We start from the raw sequence: 17,266 nt of genomic DNA, 5'->3' as shown, positions 1-17,266 counted from the left end.
TTACTAGACCTTTATAGAACCTGACCTAACCAACCAAAGAAACCTACCTAACCTTACCTAACTTCCTGGCCAGGAGGTGGTCCCCCTGCCATATTAAACAGAAAGTACTTATTTTGATATCAGGTACCAATGAAAGCAAAGATATTGAAACATCATGGTGTAATTGTACATGATTTTATGGATAAGAGAGTAAGCTGGGACCAAGAAGGTCAGTTGTAAACAACCGCAGATTTTTTAGAGAAATATTTATGGTAAATAACTAATTTCTTCACATACGCACGTAGAGACATTAATTTAGTTTTATATGATCAATGTTAACAGTGTTTTACCTCACAGTTCCCCGCATCCTTCATGCCCTGCCCACCACAAGTGATTTATGATTGCAGATAGAGTAAAACTAAAAAATTTAAAAATGCATATAATTAAAATAAAAAGTCTTTGCCTCTTTTAAAATACTTGCCAAAATGATTAAAACATCTGTAGAAAAAATTAAGGAATCAAACAACTACTTCTGGTGGTAGTGCTGTCCTCAAACATTACCAAATTTATTAGTTAGGTTAGGTTCGGGACTGACAATTTATTGATGGTTTAGTAGCATCTCTTGTCACACACCTGAAATAAAATAAAATTCACAAAACTCAAATCTTATAATTTTACAACACTATAAGAAGTAGATAGTGAAGAGTACACATAGTATTAAGTAAAAAATATTTCACCTACCCACTTATCTTCTTCCCACATAGTTTTAAACAATAACTTACCTCTTATATAAATAATGTCAATATTCTTCTTTTCTAATATAAGCACAAATGTTTTAATAAGCCCCTCTTTAAACCAACTGGTCGGGTCTGGGTCACACCTGGAGTATTAACCAGAAAGGAATGTTCATTGTTACTCTTCCTAACCTTACTACTCCAAATAATAATGAATATAATGTATTTGATATTGATTATGAACTACCTAAGATATTGACATTATTATATCTAGTTTTAATTTACAATGTATATAATGTAAATATTTGTATCTACTTGACAATGAAAATAAAGAAACGAACACAATGTCTGAACACGTAATTTAAAGTAAAATAATCCTAAAGGTGTTTATGTCAGTTTCTACAGGGAAATTTTACACAGTTTAGTTCAATTTGTTATGGCATAAATTAATTAAACCCGAAGTTCCCAAATGTGGGTATAGTACACATCAATGATAAATTTTTCAAGCAAAATCTTATTGACAACTTTACCGGTATAAAGCTCATCTATAACAACAAAACAACAACAACAATAATAATAATAATAACAATAATAATAATAATAATAATAATAACAATAATAACAATAATAACAATAACAATAACAATAATAATAATAATAATAATAATAATAATAATAATAACAACAATAACAATAATAACAATAATAATAATAATAATAATAATAATAATAACAATAACAATAACAATAATAATAATAATAATAATAATAATAATAATAACAATAATAATAATAATAATAATAATAATAATAACAATAACAATAATAATAATAATAATAATAATAATAATAATAATAATAATAATAATAATAACAATAACAATAATAATAATAATAATAATAATAATAATAATAATAACAATAACAATAACAATAACAATAACAATAATAATAATAATAATAATAATAATAATAACAATAACAATAATAATAATAATGCTTGTTTTCATTAACTTATTATCGCTATGTCTTAGTTACGAGGTCTAGGGGGGCGTGCTAGAGTGATGCAATTTATCAGGGCCCAATATCTTTCAAAGTTGTATTAATAACATAAAGATAACACGCTAATAGGGAACAATACATGATTTAGAACAATTTTGAATGGATGTTATATGTTTTTATACAATTAATACTTTAGCAGTTATTTTGAAGGATATTGGGTGTAAGAGGATGCACCTGGGGCGTGCCAACGGTAAGGAGGCGTATCATACGTCCCAACGGGATGAAGAAACTGTACTAGTTGAGACTGTGTGTGAGAAGGACCTAGGTGTGTATGTTGACAATGAGCTGAAGTTCTCGGGCCATTGTGAGAAGAAGGTAAATCAGGCAAATAAATTATTGGGTCTTATAAGAAGGTCGTTCAGATATCTACAATAGACGGTCCGGACCGTCCCTCGTAACGATCTTCAAGAGTGAAGTGCTTCCCCGTCTGGAGTACTGTCACCCCATCTGGTCCCCGAGATATGCTAGGGACTGTCAGTTGGTTGAAAATGTTCAAAGGAGGGCCACCAGACTGGTGCCTGCACTTCGGCACCTCAGCTACCCTGAGAGATTGGAGCGCCTGAACTTGCCTAGCTTATACTACAGACGGGCAAGGGGGGACCTAGTTGAGGTGTAGAAGCATCTCAAGGGGCACTACTCAGTTGAGTGTCCTTACCTGGAGCTGGCGGACGCTCGCCCCACAAGGGGTCACAGCTCAAGATTGAAGAAGCCGCAAGTCCAGAAAACCGTGAGGGCAAACTTTTTCGGAGTGAGGGTTGTAAACTCTTGGAACAATCTACCAAAGAGTGTTGTGACGGCACCGAGTGTGAGCTCTTTCAAGACCAGACTTGACCAACACTGGAGCAGGTTCAGGTACATTCAAGAGCCGGTGCATGCCCAGTACGTGCCAACAGTGCCTGACGGAGACGTGACCGATCGCCCGGGCGGCTAGCGAGCCGATCAGTGGCGAAGAGGATAAAAGTAAAAAAAAATAAAGTAAGATAGAGTTGGCGTCATGGGTCAGCGTGTTAGGTCCTATATAACATACCCGTCCTAGTTAAAACCTTCCGTGTCTTCCTTACATCAAAGGCTTCCACAAGTCTCTGCAAAGTAGGAGTCATAAAGTTAGTTGAGTATATCGCCAGGTGTGTGTGTGTTAGTTGCGTTCTGCCTTCAGGATATCCGGAAAGATGCAGAAGACTACCACAAAGTTTGTTCTCAGGCTGTGGGGAAGCCTGTTAGAAATGTTGCCAACTAGGGGATTTAGTAAAGAAACTAACCATTTAGATATATTATAAGAGATTGACCCAACTGAGCTGATGATGGGTCTTGCTGGGTTATTGGGCTTGTGGGTCTTGATTACACCGTACATGTATGGCAGTGGAGGGGACGTTGAAGTAAGATGTTTAATGAGAGTAGCTTTGCCTCTCAATAGGGACTTAAGTTTTTTGTTGAACTGGGTGTTAACTGTGTTGAGAGGATTATTTGTGAGCTTAGAATATGTTGCAGCATCACATAAAAGGTCATTCATTTAGAAATATAGTCATCTTTGTTTAAAATCACTACTGTGTTGGCTTTATCTGCTTTAGTGACATGTAGATCCTTATTTTTCTTAAGGGCTTGGATTGCTTTGATAAATCTTTCTGGACAGTTTGGAACACAAGGCTTAGACATAGATGCATACACAACACCTTTACACATGTTCACTTCTTCACTTGTCAAATTACTGCAAATTACCAGGTGAGAAGGTTGGGTCACCTTACCCTCTGACCTGACTACCGACTGGTGCGGTGCTTTTTGAAGACTTGTGGACTTGATCTTACCCTCCTCTGTATATATATATACCTTGTTATGCACTTCTCCTTAGTCTTACTCACCCCTGAAAATGTGAATTACACGAAAGCGCTTGGGAACTTCGTGTTTTCTTCTTTCCTTGTGGTTATCAGCATATACCTAGATCACGCGCACCTACAGTGATTTACTTGCATATATATATATATATATATATATATATATATATATATATATATATATATATATATATATATATATATATATATATATATATATCATGTAGATCCACAATGAAAACGTGGATAAGATAAATCTTGATAAAATCACACAGTTGCCTCTGAAGAAGTCTTGAATAAAGACGAAAGCTCAGGTGCTCCGTTGTTTCCCTTTTCCCGTGTGATTTTATCGATATATATATATATATATATATATATATATATATATATATATATATATATATATATATATATATATATATATATGCAAGTAAATCACTGTAGGTGCGCGTGATCCAGGTATATGCTGATAACCTGTGTGTGTGTGTTATTCATTATCAAAGTAAACAATGGGAACATTACTAAAAATTATTTTCACAGACTCCAGAAAGTGTTCGTCTTTCAAACGCTGCGACACATCTTTCAGCGGTAGGGGGGCGGGGGAGGGGGGAGGAGGAGTCAGTTACCTCCTAATATTGGCGTTGAGAGAGGCCAGAGGTGGTGAGTGCCCCCCTGGGTGGTCGGCCCCGCGGGGCACACTGGTTCCCACGCCCGAGGCAACACAACGTCCTCCACTGGAGAACTAATAAATTCAGTTTGTCCAGCCAATACAACCAAGTTGACGCATATATTATACTCAAGCTCACACGGCCAAAAGGCGTTTGAGGAATTTAAAATATTTGGTTATAGGATCCATAAATCCAATCTATCAGAGGAGCCAAATGACGGTGTGGCCATCGCCATAAAAGATGTTCACCACAGAATCATAGACGACTTCACCTCTGAAACTCTCGCTGTTCAAATCAACTTGACCACAGGACCAATCATAATGGCCCCAACCTACCTCCCACCACGCAGGGACTACCTGCCTTACGGGGACTTCCACAGACTCCTATCATACCACCACCCAACCTACATCATTGGAGACATGAACGCCAGACATCCTCTACTAGATGGTAAGAGGACAACTAACAATGTTGGAAGAGGCCTCGCTGGCTTCATAACAGACAAAAAAGCCCAACTAATAGCCCCGGACTTCCCCACGTTCTACAGTAGGAACTCAGCCACTACTCCAGATATATCAATAACGACAGATGCTTCCACAACTATCTCTTTGAACAAGGCCCTGTAACCTCCAGCGACCACCTACCAATAATCAAGACCATCTCAGCAACACCAATAACTATACCAGCTCCACCACGGAGGATCGCCAAGCAGACCGACTGGGAACTATTCAACGAAAAAGCTACAGCCAAAATGAAGCCATAAGATTCGTCACAGGTGAAAGATACCCCTTCACCAGAACCACAGCCTAGTTACATAGACCTGAGAATGAAACCCGTCAACCAGCAGCTGCACACCCTGGCCAGCAGAATCTGGCAAAAGATAGAACGATCAGAGCAAGAACTCCTTCAAAGACCACCACCAGATAACTTCAACAACCATACATGGTTCCCAAAAAGTTACCAAATCTCAAAAGGTCCATTACCACCCCCGATCTAAACGGCCAGGCAATAGACAACTTCCCTAGACCAGCATCCGCCAGTAGGGTCGGCGGAATATGAAATAAGGCCCTCAAAACACCCACATGGAATAGGGTAGGCTGTCTAGTGCCTGTACCGACAGACAATAACTAACCCATGACACAACCCTAACGCACTATTAGCTTAGCTAGGCGGTCAGCCCGCCCTCTCTTACCTCTTCCTAAATTTCTTCAATTTCCGAACTATAACTTCCTTCCCCCACCTCTAATCTTCTATTACTCTCTCTCTCTCTCTCTCTCTCTCTCTCTCTCTCTCTCTCTCTCTCTCTCTCTCTCTCTCTCTCTAAAAAAAACTACCCAGGCTCCACAATCGTCTGGGGTCATGTTAACACCCCCTCCCCGACGCCCCCAGCCATCCAGCATGACAGCTCTACCCCCTGTGACGTGGACCTACAGAACGTAAACACTATAACGTTTCCCATTATTAACTACTGTAGTACGTGACGTATATAACAACACAACAACAACCGTAACCCTGGTCACTGTTCGTCCCGCCCTGGCGAAGAGAGGTGTTGCACTCACGATACACGGCATGTTTGTCTCACGTCCACACTAAACACTACCTAGCTATCTCCCACACTAAACACGAGCAACGGAACCACATTATCAAATCGTTGTGTCATTGGTGAAGGTTTAAAGTAAGACTGTCATCCTAACCTAACCTAAACCTAACCTACCAAGATAATAATGCAATAAAACTTAAAGATGAAATTATTTATGAGACGCAAGATGTCGACCATTAATAAGGGGCGTCAAGAGATCCAGCCTTTACTACCAACCTTCTTGACGTCCCACACACACAGGAGTACTTGGCGCCACACATCCCTCAGAAAGGAGTGTGGGTGGCGGGGTAGGGAGGGCGTGGGTGGCGGAGGGAGGGCGTGGTCGCGGGTGCCAAAGAGATGTACAGGCGGCGACGCTGACAGTGGACAGTGCCTGTTGACGGCCGCAGCTAAAGATCAAAGTAGCCGCGTCGGTCACTCAGAGGACAGCGGATGGAAGGGCGGTGGGCGGCTGTCTGCGTTAGACGTAATACTCCACTGGTTCTGGACACCCAAAGTAAATACTGCCTTACTGGTGAGGGAGGGTGAGGGAGTGTACTGTCTTACTGGTCAGGGAGGGTGAGGGAGTGTACTGTCTTACTGGTGAGGGTGAGGGAGTGTATTGTTTCACTATGGACACTCACTGAACACTCTACCTCCTGAAGAAAGTATCGGAGGTTTGTCTGTATAAGAAACTAACTAAGTACCGTCTGTATTGTGTTCACGGTGAGTCTTTAGTTTAGGTGCTCGTCAGGCAATGTTTACGGCTTCACTTGTATCAGGGGAGTAAGATCAAATATATAACACTGATATAGTAAAAGACAAATCGGTGTTGTATATAATGTTCTCGCTACGGACAGTAATTCTTAAAATAAAATAGAGAGAGAAATAAAGGAACGAGACTTACAAAGATTCTTATTGTTCGGGCAGTTGTTTGTTTAGTGGTCAGGAGCCTCACCTGAACACTGTCTCACCTCCTCAACCAACTGAGGGAGATGTGGCACTTAATGATGTCCTTATTAGACCTGAGTCCACGGCTAAGTTCCTCTCAGATGCCGGAAGTAAACCCTGAAACATCTTCCTCCATCACAAGTGTGGCAGCGGCGGCAGTGATGGCGACGAACGGCGGTGGTGGCGACGACAGCGGCGGTGGTGGCGACGATGGGCGACGGCCAGTCAGTTAGCCAGTCGGACGCCGCCACGGGTCCGGTTACAAACAACCCGACAGTCTCTGTTGGTTTTGCGGGTAATTTTGTGTAATTTTCGGGTAGAGGAGGCCGGGAGGAGTGAGGCAGACTGACGGCCGTTACTATGCCAGGAAACACGAGATTCAAACACCAGAGTCTCGATAATTGGGTGTGGCAGCACGCTGGTGGTGGTGGCTGCTCTCAATCAGTGAGTTTCATTCATTTTTCCTAACTCAGATTGTCTTCATTCAGTCGACACGGTGAACCAACTGTAAACTTTCTATGGAATTGTAGTGAATATCTATCTATCTATCACTACACTACACTACACTACACTACACTACACTACACCACACTACACCACACTACACTACACTCATCAACCAGACACGTTCTCAAGCTCTTCCCCAAGAAGCTCGAACTTGGAGACAAAATAAATCTTATCTGAAAAAACTTGAATTTGTAGTTTCCTGGTGAATTATTTTTGATGATGATGATGATGATGATAATGTGTGATGATGATGATGGTGTGTGATGATGATGATGGTGTGTGTGTGTGTGTGTGTGTGTGTGTGTGTGTCAACTACCCAATATAATCCTATATAATGACGAAATTACTGAAGAAAAACCAATCATGACTTATATTTTTGTTTCTGCCTCAAGAGACGGGGACGACCTCACGCTGGGAAGAACACCATACACTTAAGACCTTCTACAGTAGTAAATCAGGCGCTACATACCTGGCGAATGGAGGAAGACCAAAACTGTTAAAAACATAAATTGAAGTAAAAATGAGAACTGAAACACGGTCCAATAAATCCCATCTTCTTGACCACCAACGAGCGACGGTCAGCAAGTGAGGACAGCCGCCACCCGCACCCCAGCTGACACTCTCTCTCTCTCTCTCTCTCTCTCTCTCTCTCTCTTGCCTACACTCATGACCTCTCACTTATTAAATTTCCTTTCCATCATAATCTATCTCCCCCTCATTCACCCTTCCTTGTATGATGCACCCCGCCCCTCCCTCAACCCTCTCCTTCCCTCCCTAATCCTTGAAGAAACTCCGAGTTACATATTTACAAAACTTCCTCCAAATAATCCAAACTAAATGACGATTATTTATGTGTGTAGTTGGATTCCATAACACTGGTAGAGATTTAGAGACAATGTTGGGTGGCCACTGTGCAGATGGGTCGAACTGGGGCGCCTCCGTCAGTACCCATTTACCCAGCCAAGGTGTTCACTGGTGTCTGTCTTCTGTTTCTAGACATTTATTTGGTTGGAGGAGGAGGAGGAGGGTTATGTCTGATAACCTGACATCTCTCACGTCTTGTCTTCCCACTGTCTTGTGACCCAGGGTGGTGGTGGTGTGTGGTCGTGGGGAGTGTAATGTGGTGTGGTAATGCGTGGTGTGGTGCAGTATGGTAGACGTTCTTCCATCATGAGGTATGGTTGAGGTCCCCCCCCTCCCGTGGTCACCCTGGACGTCCTCTCAGCACGTGCTAATGTGCGTCTTCCGGACACCGATTTAAAGATAGGTTCCTCAAGGGGATCTGGCCGTCGCGTGAAATTAAATGGCGCAATAATGGTTAAACCCGCTAAACTTTTGTGATCTGAAGCAGTAAACATTATGTGCTGCTGCTGCCTGCCTCCCTCCCTCTACCCCCTCCATCCATCCTTCCTTCCCTCCCTCCCTCCCTCCATCCTTCCCTCCCTCTCTCTCTCCCTCCCTCACACCGGTGCAAAAACGCTCAAGCATAACCACGAAAAGCACTAACTCTTCCTCCTGCTCCTAACTCACAAGTCTCATCGTTGTGTTTCGAAGTCCTCCCTAACTTAACCTAACCAAACACCTACCTACCCCTATGCTAACTCTGACATAATCCATTTTAACCCAATTACGGGAATTATTTCACGCACAGAGAGTCACATACAACTGAAGATTATTCGACGATGCATGGGTGAAATTTCAGTGGTATGTATGACCTGTAGTCTGGACCCCACTGTGTTATGGTGAGTTTATGTTAACTTAAATAATCTATCTTATTGATTTATAGTTTAAACCATCGACCTCAGAGTTATTATTATTATTATTATTATTATTATTAACTGTTCCTGCATACTAAAATACTTGCAGCACCTTCAATGGTCCACAAAATTATTATTCACAGGACCACCACCACCAACAATGGCCCTCATCAACACACACCCCGGGCCACAAGCTCCCACGTATTCAAAAGATTTCTTCGTCAATTTTTTTTATGGTCCTCTGAACTGGGACTATGTAAACACCTCAAGCTTACGGTAAGGTCTCAGTGATGTTTGTGACTGTATTGGGTGTTAACTTCCCATTACGACCAGAGTCACAACAGAGGCGTTCTCACATCTACAGGAGGGAGTAACATAACCTACTGTGTGTTCCTTGTTGCTCCTGTGAAGATAACATTCACCCCGCGAGTCTTCTACCTTATGTAAAGGCAATATAATGAGCGTATCTCTCGGAATCTAACCTGGATGCAGATACCATACTCGGGAAGCGTACCATACTCGGACACGGCCACCATACATGGGACGCAGCCTTCACCGCTTACTCGGGACGCGGCCACCATACTCAGGACGCAGCCACCATACTCGGGAAGCGGCCACCATACACGGGACGCGGCCACCATACTCGGGACGCGGCCACCATACTCGGGACGCGGCCACCATACTCGGGACGCAGCCACCATACACGGGACGTAGCCACCATATTAGAGACGTAGCCACCATACTCGGGACGCGGCCACCATACACGGGACGCGGCCACCATAACACTGCACTGGACGCGGCCACCACTACAACACAACGCGGAATACATTAAGCAAATCCAACATGAAGTCGTTTACGAGACTGTGAGAGGCGTACCGATAATAAAATTGACATTAAGATTCTCTCGCCCGCTTGTATAACCTGGTGGTCGATTAACCCCTTCCGTCAATCAGGTGGTACAACGCTAAATGCCTCGTTCCACATCATTAGAGGCTCGTTAAGGGCCGTTTGATAGGCCGCGAACCCATAGAAAATGGGACCGGGACAATTGCTCATAGAAAAAGTGTGTGAATGAGGTGTAAATGATATTGTTGTTGGAATTTGCATCTAAAAAGCGATGCCCTGTCACCATGGGTGTCTTGCCTCACTGTTTGATGGTAAATACACTGTGTGTCCATGTTTACACACCTGCACACACACACACACACACACACACACACATATATATATATATATATGTCAAGAGGATAGAGTGAGGGCAGAGGCAGAAAGCGAGACATAGACGGCATTTGGGTAAACAGGGCGCCAAGGGAGCAGAGGGCGTGTGAGTTAGAGGGCGTGTAGGGGAAGCAGAGGGCGTGTGGGGGTTAGAGGGCGTGTAGGGGAAGCAGAGGGCGTGTGGGTGAGGGGTGGCCCAAGGTCATAAAACTGTGCCAACAATATTTCACGCGTTACTGACTCGCAACCTCACCAGACAGGTCTCCGTTGACTCACCGTTAATCCCTTCCTCCTCCTCCTCCTCCCCCGTCCTCCTCCCTCCCTGCTATCTCGAATTTTTACTCTCCTTCCTCGTTATTCCCATCCTCCATTTGTTCTCCACTAAATCCCTCTCTACCACTCCTCCTTCTTCTTCTTCCTCGTCTCCCGCTTTCTTCATTTTTTCCTCCTCTCCTTCCTAACCCTCTCTCTTTCGCTCGTGCCACTGTACCGGTCCACTGTACCGGTCCACTGTACCGGGCCATTGTACCGGTCAACCACTAACGTATTACACATCACACAGTCATCTCAGGGGTGTGTTGAAGAGTCATGTCAAGGGTGTGTTGAGGAGTAATGTCAGGGGTGTGTTGAGGAGTTATGTCAGGAGTGTGTTGAAGAGTCATGTCAGGGGTATGTTGAGGAGTCATGTCAGGGGTGTGTTGAAGAGTCATGTCAGGAGTGTGTTGAAGAGTCATTTCAGGAGTGTGTTGAGTCATCTCAGGGGTGTGTTGAGTCATCTCAGGGGTGTTGAAGAGTCATCTCAGGGGTGTGTTGAAGAGTCATGTCAAGGGTGTGTTGAGGAGTAATGTCAGGGGTGTGTTGAGGAGTTATGTCAGGAGTGTGTTGAAGAGTCATGTCAGGGGTATGTTGAGGAGTCATGTCAGGGGTGTGTTGAAGAGTCATGTCAGGAGTGTGTTGAAGAGTCATTTCAGGAGTGTGTTGAGTCATCTCAGGGGTGTGTTGAGTCATCTCAGGGGTGTGTTGAGTCCTCTTTATTCTCCGACACGAGATCTGCGAGGACAAGAGACCACGAGACAACGGTGGTGGTGGTGGTGGTGTTCTCTCTTAGGCCCGCGTCCAGCACCACGTGGGGTCACACACACACACACACACACGCCAGGTAAATTCTTGTGGATGGTGTGGGCGTAGCCGGGTGGTCGTACATCACGGTGTGGGCGTGGTGTGGGCGCCACCACTTCATTACCAAACGTGTGACTCACATTAGTCCTCTTCAACCAGCTGTGTGGTGCATTGACCCTCCCTTACCTGCCTCACCATACACCACCCTTACCATACACCACCATCACCATACACCTCCCTTACATACACCACCCTCACTATACACCTCCCTCACCATACACCACCCTCACCATACACCACCCTCACCATACACCTCCCTCACCATACACCTCCCTCACCATACACCATCATCACCATACATCACCCTCACCATACACCTCCCTCACCATACACCTCCCTCACCATACACCACCCTCACCATACACCACCACACACCTCCCTCAACTCATACAACACCATATTCATAAATACTTCCTTACTACGTCGTTAAATCTTTGTGTATCTAGTAAACTGTATTTATTTATAATGTGTGTCAACTGGTGGCGGTGATGATGATGATGGTGGTGATGGTGATGATGGTGTGGTGGTGGTGGACGGTGGTGATGGTGACGGTGGTGGTTGTCTGAAAATTTTGGCTTTTTTTGCTGAATTTTCCTGCTGAGTAATTATTTTTTCCGCCTTCCTCACAGCTTGGATACTTTCCCTGTCATCTCTCGGTCAACTTGCCAGACAATATTTCCCCCATCAACGTGTGTACCAGTGACCGCTTCTTGGCCGCAGGTTTTCACTCACTTGACAGATTTTCTCCCGTCCGAGGGCAAAGACGGTTTTCTATGATGGCGGATGGGGAACTAAAATAAACGCAGCTTCACATTACAGTAACTTGATTTTTATTCCTCGGGTGAGCCATTGATGCACCATTTCGGTTTTAGTATAATAGTATTTCTTGTTATCTAAATGTTTACAATAATCAGAAGGCTGGGTAAGGCTGTGCTCAGATGAAATTAGGAAATAACTCGACAATACGGACTGCCTTTAATGGTGGCGGCGGCGGTGTGGATGGCAGCTGGTACACACACGCAAGACAGCGGGGGACGCTTTTCAGCCTCCCTCCCTTCCCCTGCCTCCTCTCCCTCCCTTCCCCTGCCTCCTCTCCCTCCCTCCATCCCTCTACCTCACCCACCCTACCTGAATGGTGTCTACGTAACCAATATATCCAGTTCAATGGTCAGTCTTAGCATCCATTTACTGGGGTTCAAGAGAGAGAATTTAACCTAATCTGTCCACTTAACCTCTGACTGGTCAAGAAGTTACGTGTGACGACGGAACTATTTACCACCACAATGCCATCTCACCATGCGGCTCACCAGGGAAGGTCTCTTATCCTCAAACTCTATTTTTAGTTTTATTGACCAGATAAATAAATAATCTAAACAAGATATCTTATTATTTTATCACGAGATATAAAACACAACAGCCATGACTCTTGGAATGCTTCAGGTCGAGGCTAATCGCGATGACCGAGAACATCTAACCTAACCTAACCAAACCAAATCTAACCTAAACTAACCCACTCCTCGCCCACGATACCCACTTCCTTCCCTCGCAACCCACTTTTCGCCCTCCCCCCTCCTACCCCCGTCATCCATGCCCCGCCCACACGCCCACCATATATTTGCCTAATTAGTGGGGTCCTGCGACTACCTGAACGAGGGAGTGGAGAGGTGTGTGTGTGTGTGTGTGTGTGTGTGTGTGTGTGTGTGTTATATCTCTTTCTTAATGTCTACCTATCTGTCCATCTGTCTCCTTGTCTGTTTATATAACTCTGTCTCTCTCTTCCCGTCTATCTTTGCAACTCTCTCTCTCTCTCTTTCTCCCCATTATGACCGAGCCTCCACCATTATGACCGAGCCTCTACCATTATGACCGAGCCTCTACCATTATGACCGAACCTCTACCATTATGACCGAACCTCTACCATTATGACCGAACCTCTACCATTATGACCGAACCTCTACCATTATGACCGAGAACAAGGCCGAGCCTCTACATTATGACCGAACCTCTTCTACATTATGACCGAACCTCTACCATTATGACCGAACCTCTACCATTATGACCGAACCTCTACCATTATGACCGAACCTCTACCATTATGACCGAACCTCTACCATTATGACCGAACCTCTACCATTATGACCGAACCTCCTCACAGCTCCCGGAGTCCTCATAGCTACGAGTTAGGTTAGGTTAGGATAGGTTAGGTTAGGTTAGGATAGGTTAGGTTAGGATAGGTTAGGTTAGGTTAGGTTAGGTTAGGTTAGGTTATCCTGAGGTGGAACAGGTCAGTTATAGGATAATACTGAACACGGAAGTCCTGTAGGGTGAGGGAGAGTGATCATCGGACACCTAGGACCCCTCATAGGATACCATATGGTGACCCGTGGTGAAAAAAAATTGAATGAAATTGTCAGGTAAAATATTTGTATTCACTCAGTAGCTGTTACTGAGAGCTGCAGCGTGTGTAGGGCAGACGTTGTGACCTACTCGTTACAACACTACACTACACAACACAACACAACACACTACAACACGTCACAACACACTACAACACGTCACAACACACTACAACACGTTACAACACCAGTACGGGAAGCAAATATGTAAAGAAAGTGTTGTTGTGGTGGTAACTGTGGTGGTCTACATGGCAATACAACCCGTACTGTAATCCTCTAAATAATGTAATTGTTGTGAAATATTTATAACTGTTCTTGTATCTATACTGATTAAATTACTTCAGAATATATTAAATGACACACACACACACGGTAAAAAGAAACTCGGTAGAGATAAATTATTAATATTTCATAATTTTCACTGCCTGTGCCGTCGGAGGGAGTCAGCTGGTCATTGGGGTATTGAGCCTCCCGGAAATTCCACCAGAACTGACTGACATCGTTCACTACTCAGATTAACACATACACACACCATAACACCATAACACCATAATATCTACATCACCATAACACTCCAATAGCTACATCACCATAACACCATAATCGCTACATCACCATAACCTTGAACATGGTATTGATACACACTTTACTAAACTAAGGCCTGTAGTTACACCTTCCTACACCACACATTACATCGCGAGAGAATAATAGTTATGGTGGACGAGAGGGTGGTGATTATGGTGACCCGGAGTTGTAGTAGGCAGCACCGGCAGAGAAACGCCAGACGTAAACGCCGGCGGTGGTCAAGGAGAACATCACTGAAATCGCAACAGCAGGCACGCGACCACCTATCTCTTCACCCCTCCTCCACCCCCCCCAATGTCAGTCAGCCACGCGACTCTGAATTAGTGATTAATTTTCACAAACTCTTCACACAAATGTAATAATAATAACATTTTTAACCAACCGTGTAATATAAATAATATGTTTTCTTTGTTGTAATATGTTGGTATGTCTAATTTGTATCGTTTATGTGAATCTGAGAGCAAAAACAACATTAACATAAAGGAGATAATTCCTAACTGGTATCTACTTTAAGTGTTGCCATCTCGAGAGTCCAATAATAATATATAGGTAACCTTGGAGGCAAAGTCTGTAGCTAATTTCACCTACCTAATGTACCTCTGTCTCACCTCCCTCTCTACCCCACCTGCTGCACACCTGCTTAAGACAAACCTGCTTAAGACACACCTGCTTAAGACACACCTGCTTACGATATACATTTTGACACCTGTTTAATACACACCTGTTCAAATACCTGCTCTCTTCTTTCTATCTAATTATTTCATTATTGCCACTAACTTAATTGTCAGTCCTCCATCCCACCCCCTCCCCTTCCTTTCCTCTCCCTCCCCTTCCCCTCCCTTCACCCTGCTCACATTACCACTTTTAACCCCATCACCTCCATCACCCACCACCCCTCTCCCTCCCTATCAATCCTACCACCACCTCCCCTTCCCTCTCCTCCCATTTCTCCCCTTTCCACACCACCTTCACCCACCACCACCCTTATAACACCACCACCCTCACCCTCACCACCCACCTACCCTCACCAACATACCACCACCCCTTACCAACACCACACCACCACCCTTACCAACACCACCACCACCACCACCACCCCTCACCACCCTCCCCCCCACCCCTCCCCACCCCCCACCACCCTCCACCACCCCCACCACCCCACCACCCCTCCCACCACCCCACCACCACCACCACCAACCCCTCCCCCCCACACCCCCACCCTCACCCCCCACCACCCCACCACCACCCTGCCACCCCCACCACCACCACCACCTCACCCCCACCACCCCCTACCTCACCCTCACTACCACCACCACCCTCACCAACACCTGCCACCGCCTGGCACCACCACCACCGCTACCCAGCACCACCACCACCACCCTCCCACCACCCCTACCCTCCTTACCACCCTCCACCCCCACCACCACACACACCCCACCACCTCACCCCCCACCACCACCCACCACCTCCACCCCCCACACCTCACACCTCCCCACCCCCCACCCCCCCACCCTCCCCACACCCACCACCACCCACACCTCCACCCCCACCCTCACCCTCCCACCACCACCACCCCTCTCCAACACACCACCCCCACCCTTGCCTACCACCACCTCACCACCACCCACCCCTCACCCCACCACCCCTCACACACACCCCTCCACCCACCCCCACCACCACCACCACCCTCACCACCCCCACCACCACCACCACCACCCTCACCACCACCACCACCCTCACCCCCACCACCCACAACCCCCACCACGCCCCCGCCCACAGTAGAACAAAGAGGGATTGAAGGAAGCGTCATAATGATGGTAGGACTACGCCCACACTACGCCCATACTCTCAATAGTGGGCGGTCATGCTTGAGGGGAGATTATCACACCTGTACACGATGGCTGCTTCTAGTTAAATGTGGTGGTGGTGGTAGTGATGGTGGTTGTTGTGATGGTGGTGATGGTGGTCGCAGTTAGTGGTAGTGATGGTGGTTGTTGTGGTTAGTGGTGATAGTGGTAGCTAGTGTTGATGGTGGTGGTCGCAGTCAGTGGTAGTGATGGTGGTTGTAGTTGGTGGTAGACGGTGATGGTGGTAATAGTTAGTAGTAGTGGTGGTGATGGTTGTAGATAGTGGTAGGTATTGACAATGGTGATAGTTTTGTGGTAGTTGTGGTAGGCGTTTTACTATCTATCTATCGGCATATGAAGGTATTAGTTGTAGTAATTGGCTAAATCACTTTGGTAGTGGTGGTACCGAGAGAGAGAGAGAGAGAATTGCTTTTTTCTCAAACTCAGTCGCAGGTTAACTCAATATCTTGGGTACTGAAAATAAAAATAATCAGTACAGTACATTTATTTTATTTTTTTCACAAATATTGTCTTCAGTTTTAGTTCATTCAAAACATTTAAATCTTGGTGTATATGTCATCACCATATAAAGTGGTGGACGAGGGTAAGGGATCGCTTTCACCTCGAACAAAAGACGATCGTGAGTGTCGCCAGTGGGTTAGGATCCCACCGTAATAACCTCAGCCCTTTGTATGTGGATTTTTGTTCTTTAGGCTCCTTCCTTCTCGCGCTGTCCATTAATCTTATAAATTCTACATGTAAAGCATCTTCACATCTTTCTAAATCACATTACTAAAAAAACCATAAATAATGTGATATAAAAATGAGTCTACCTACGAATAATTCACTCTGATATATAGTTAAATGTCTTCACTACACAAGAATCATCACCACTATTTCTTCCGAGTCGTCCCAACAATGGAGCTACAATCGGGGTCGGTGAACACAAAGGCGGTCGTGATCATCAGCTCACCTATC

The 17,266-nt window shown here is 44.8% G+C and overlaps 1 protein-coding gene across 2 annotated transcripts in view; it reads right to left on the bottom strand.

Annotated features, from left to right (window-relative positions):
• LOC121869186 (Bardet-Biedl syndrome 7 protein homolog) overlaps positions 1 to 1,024 on the bottom strand; it is a 35,319-nt gene extending 34,295 nt beyond the window's left edge. The window contains exon 1 of one of the 2 annotated variants that reach the window (XM_042370415.1): positions 762 to 1,024. The gene's annotated coding sequence lies outside the window, so the exon portion shown is untranslated. The remainder of the gene's footprint in view (positions 1 to 761) is intronic. The other variant, XM_042370416.1, reaches the window with a different exon arrangement.
• Positions 1,025 to 17,266: the final 16,242 nt, after the last annotated feature.

The sequence above is a fragment of the Homarus americanus genome, unplaced genomic scaffold (assembly GCF_018991925.1).
Source record: "Homarus americanus isolate GMGI-L3 unplaced genomic scaffold, GMGI_Hamer_2.0 scaffold25467, whole genome shotgun sequence".
In the NCBI taxonomy this organism is placed as follows: Eukaryota; Metazoa; Arthropoda; class Malacostraca; order Decapoda; family Nephropidae; genus Homarus; species Homarus americanus.
The sequence above is the reverse complement of the archived record's forward strand: the minus strand, read 5'-3'. Positions and strand labels throughout refer to the sequence as shown.